General features: G+C 38.3%; 1 pseudogene; it reads left to right on the forward strand.

The window, feature by feature from the left end:
- Nucleotides 1–743: 743 nt before the first annotated feature.
- LOC142451651 (peptidyl-prolyl cis-trans isomerase FKBP3-like) lies at nt 744–2136 on the forward strand (annotated as a pseudogene).
- The last annotated feature ends 3146 nt before the right edge of the window (nt 2137–5282 follow it).

The following is a 5282-nucleotide window of genomic DNA, read 5'->3' on the forward strand; positions in this document are numbered from 1 at the left end:
AAAAACCACACACACACACACACACAAGATTGGCACTAAATAGACTAAAAGAAGTACACTTGTTTACAATATGAGATGTGAAATAAGGCCTAGCTTGACCTCAGCTAAGATGATGTGTGTCAGATGAGTCAAGTTTTAAAAAATATTTAATTTTTTCCAAAATAATTTTATTGGGAGCTAATACAGATATATTGTTCCATAGTTCAATCGCATAAAGCAGCATTGTATAATTGCTACCACAATGTTTCAAAATATTCTCTTCCTTCTTGAATTCCTTAACATTAGCCCCCTTTTACACGCTCCCTCTCATCTTTTTTTTTTTGCCACTATGTATGTTGTGTATGAAAGTTACACATTGAATATGAAAGACCAAGGAAGAAATGTTGCATAGAATTATGGTGCTGGCGAAGAATACTAGAAGTATCATGGTTTTCCAAAAGAACAAACAAATCTGTCTTGAAAGAAGTACAACCAGAATGCTTCTTAGAAACAAGGATGGTGAGACTTCATCTCGTGTACTTTGGACACGTTATCAGGAGGGACCAGTCCCTGGAGAAGGACCTCATGCTTGGTAAAGTAGCGGGCAGAGAAAAAGGGAAGACCCTCGAGAAGATGGATTGGCATGGTTGCTGCAACAATGGTCTCAAACATAAAAGTGATGAGGACAGCACAGGTGGCATTTCGTTCTGTTGTACAGTCGCTGAGGGTAGGAACTGACTGTAAGCACATATCTGCAGGCGACCATGACAGCACCACAAGTATTGATTTTAGAGTGATACATTTTAGCAAGTGGGAAAATTCACAAATACAGAATCTGTGAATAATGAGGATTAGCTATTATTTTTGAAAGATACTATGAAGAAATATATACCTGGACACAGTCAATATATATAGCTATACATTTTTAATTATGTGGCTAGACCATTTACTCGTCTGGTAAATATTGGAAGCCTACTCTCTAATAGGCATATAACTAGGGACTGAAGGAAAGGATGGCACTTGGAAAAGAAATTAGCAGAGAGGGACCTGTTTCAGAAGGATTGCAAAGGAAGGCCTTTTCAGTGATGCTGAAGCGGAGACTTAGAGGAATAGCCTAGCTGTGAGTGAAAGAAGTATTTGAGGCAAAGGAGCAGATGATCAGTGTGGCTGCTTGGAACTGGTAGACAGGGGGAAACAGTAATCCAAGGTAAAGTTGTGAATATCACTTTTAAAAATCTATTTCCTCTTAGACATTTAAGTTTTTCCCAAACTTTTCTTATGACATAAAATCTGTAGTAACCATCTGTATGTACTATGACAGTATTTTGTAAGATTGGAAACTGTGGGTCAAGAAGTATGGACATCATCAAGTTCAGGGTTCACACTCATTTCTTGCAGAACATAAACTATTAGGAAATATCAAAACTGTGGCTAAAATAGCTACCAAGGATCATTTGGTTACAGCCTAAAACCATTATTTTTGAAGCTAAGCAGCTCAAAGATGCCTAAAGCATAAAGAAAGTGTGTGAGCAGGTGAAAAATGGGAAGGTTATTGATGACAAACCCAAGGAAAATAAGTCTCAAGAGACTCTTGAAGAGGGTCCAACAAAATATACAAAATCTGTCCTTAAAAAAGGAGATAAAATCAACTTTCCCCAAAAGGGTGATGTTGTTCATTGTGGGTCTACAGCTGTGGGTCTCAACCTGTAGGTCACGACCCTTTTTGTGGTCGAAAGACCCTTTCACAGGATCACCTGATTCATAACAGTAGCAAAATGACAGTGATGAAGTAGCAACGAAAATAATGTTATGGTTGGGGGGTTCACCACATGAGGAGCTGTCTGAAAGGGTTGCAGCAGGAGGAAGGTTGAGAACATTGGTCTACAAGAATACTACTGGAGGGGACTGTTTTTGATACTATTATTTAAACAATTGCCAAAAAGAAAAAATGCCAAGTTGATCTATTTATTATTATTATTTTCTAATGCCAAGTTTTTAAGCTTTAAGATTAGAGTTAGCAAGATTACCAGAGACGGACTGTAAGGGAGAAAGGCTCGACCTGAGACTGAACCAGAATGGGTTATGGAAAGAAAGGACAGACTGATGCCCAAATTCCACAAAACTTATTTTGAAGTAGAATTAGTGGATATTGATTGAAACGGCAGCACTTCAAGTCTAAAGACAACAGCAACAACGATAATAACTGCCCTTGAAGAAACTTCATGTAACTAGAGCTGGTGACTATTATTATGTTGGTAAGAGGTTAAAACCTGTTTACTTGATCCTGGACTTTTGAGAAATGCAATCCCATATCCTCGAAATCTAAACTATTTTACTACAATTCTGTGAATTACTGGTTAAAGAGAAATGGTTTACTTTTTACCTCGTGCCGTAAACTAAAAGACTCAATTCAACTTATTCACTAAAAAAACAAATAAATAAAAGTATGGGTATTTCAATATTTTTGTTTAAGTTTTTATATTTAAGTTTTAATATATATATTTCTTACTTATTGTCTAGCTTGTTTTCTGACATTCTGCATTTTCAATAACAGCAAAAAAATCTATGTTTTCACATTGACAGCAGTAACAAACACTGAGGTGCAAGGTGCAGTTATACGGGCTGTGATGGTTAATGTTGTGCGGCAGACTGGCTGGACCAAGCTACTCACCAGTTTGGTAGTTAGGTCATCATGTAGCCATTCTCCATTTTTGGTCATTTTCCAGATAAAGCTGATTTTTCACAACATGATTTGGTTTGGTAACCTAATTATTAGTAATGAATTGGTGCATTCTTTTTAATTTGTCCACTCTTATAGGTAAGTATTTCATTTTATATTAATTATTAGTGAAGTGGAATACATTTATACATGCTTATATTTTTCTTTCTTTTTGTTTTTTCTTATGGAGTGAGGCCACCTCTACTGAGGTGTTTCTGTTTTTAAATATTTTTAATGGCACGTAATCCATACATCACAAAATTCAATATTTAGTCAATCATATCAAGATGAATTATACAATTATTACCAAAATCAATTTTAGAATATTCTCTCCCCCCTCCCTGCATGGTAAAATCACTTTTAAAATGTGTTGTGTAATCAACAGTTCTAGAGTGTGCTCCCTTCTGTCTGGACTGGAGCGAGAAGGCAAGGGCTGCTGAGTCCCCCTCCTGCGTGTCCCCTACCCCCCCACCAGCGCCCAGACCAAGGATCAAAAGCAAGCCAGAACAGAGGGCACCAGGTAAGAAAACTGGTGAGACCAGATGTTCCGGGTTCAAAGAAAGCTTCAAGGAGGTGACTAGCAATTCTCAGAGTGACCACCAGACCCCATATGCTAATTGCCATAAATACAGGACATTCCTCACAAACCCCTTTGAAATCCCGTTCCCCCAACTTCTGGGCAGGACTTCCCTGACCTGTGGGCCTAGGTTAGGGAACGTCCTCCAGGAGCTTCACCCTAATAAAGCTATTTCTATTTCTGCTCACCTTTGACCTGTCAGTTATGTCTATCTTCCTGTGCCTCAGTTTTACTTTACACCTTCCCCTCCCACATACACTGTTTGCTCCCCCAAGCCCCTCACCCTCCCTATCTCCTACCCCACCCCATATATTTTTCTTTTAGTTGAGAATGTTTGTGTCATTTGCGTCTACACTTGAATAAAAGCGGTGGCAAAGATATGTTTAGAATTATCTCATTCTTATAAATTGTGTGTATATATATACCCTTATGAAAATATGAATAGTTAAAATATACTAACTACATTAAGAACTCTTAACTTTATGAGTAAGAGTAAATAAATCTTCCACTTTATATATGTTTTTCTGTAATAAACTTTTTAAAAAAGAAAAGAACTTTGTAGTCAGAAATAACAGCGAGAAAATGTTTTAAACACAGATCTGATTATACCACTCTTGTGCCAAAAGCTTTTCAACCTTTATATTAGTTAACATAGCAATCAAAGGCCTTACATAGGTTTTTTGAATGGCCATCCTTCCCGTTCACTCCTATTTAATCTGGTTACACAATACTGCCTTTGCTGTTTTCCTGTGCTTCCTTCTGCCTGAGATGTGGCGGCTCACCATTGCTGCTTGTTGGCCCAAGCAAATCACTTGCCTTCTTTGTAATCCTCAAAAGCCATTCATTAATCATGTTCTCCTGACTGTTCACATGATGTGCTTTTGGTCTGTTTTTTTTCTTTCTTAAGATGTATTCTAGGCCTGACGTTAATCATCTTGTTATGTATAGGTGCACATCTATGTTAACTCTTTAGTCCCAGTCTTTTCTTCCAGCACCCAGTATGGAGCAGAGAATTGTAAAACTAGAGGTGTGTAAAGGAAAATCGTAATAGGCAATGTCAATGTAAAATATTAGTTTTTTTATTTAAAGTATTAGTTTTATGAGAGTAGGAAGTGTAGGACATTTGATGAGAAGGCAATTCTAACTCACAGGAAGACTCTGGGTCAAAGCAGAACTGCTTCAGAGGTTTCCAAGGTGGTAATCTTTATGGAAACAGATGGCCACATGTTTTTCCTGTGTTTCGTGGGTTTGAACTGTCAACTTTTTGGATAGCAGCCGAGCACTAAATCACCGAGACACTAGGGCTCCTCTGGACACTTTCAATATTCCTCTCCTGTGTCTGTATACTCTAAAGTTAACAAACGTATTTGGCCTACCACCTCTTTTCAGAAAATAAACACCCCCACTCCCCCCAGCAATGTGAACAACTTTTGAACTCTAGGCCATAATAAATGAGGATGAAGGGTAGGTATCTGCTTAGCAGTCCCCTAGATTGGTTCAGCACCCACCCCATGGGAGGGGGGCAGTATCACCCACTATGGGAAACACTGCTTTATAGCTTACTAGATTAACTTTTGTAAATGTATATGTATATAAAATACAACATTTGCCCATCCAACATTTTTTCAGGTATATAATTCAGTGATATCTATTATTTACCATGCCGTGTAACCAGCAGCCATAATGATCACCAGAAACTGTAACCCACTGCTTCTTAAACAGACATGACCATTCACATCAGAACGGGCTTCCTGCACTGAGCAGAGCACTTCTGGTCTTGCATAAGCTCCCTGGAGGAGGGTCATATATATCACAAAGCAGTGAGGTGGGGGTGGGGCTAGGGGTGGGGGGGGTGTCTGGAAAAACTTCCTCTTTGAAGTTGAGAAAGACCTGAAGGCTCAGTATTAGTTACCTTTACAAATGAGAAGAAAGTGTTCTAGGTTTAGGGCATAATATAAAAAGGGCTTGTAGAAAGAATTATGGCATGTTTGTGATCTTTCAAGAATT

Source organism: Tenrec ecaudatus, chromosome 6 (genome assembly GCF_050624435.1).
Source record: "Tenrec ecaudatus isolate mTenEca1 chromosome 6, mTenEca1.hap1, whole genome shotgun sequence".
Lineage (NCBI taxonomy): Eukaryota > Metazoa > Chordata > Mammalia > Afrosoricida > Tenrecidae > Tenrec > Tenrec ecaudatus.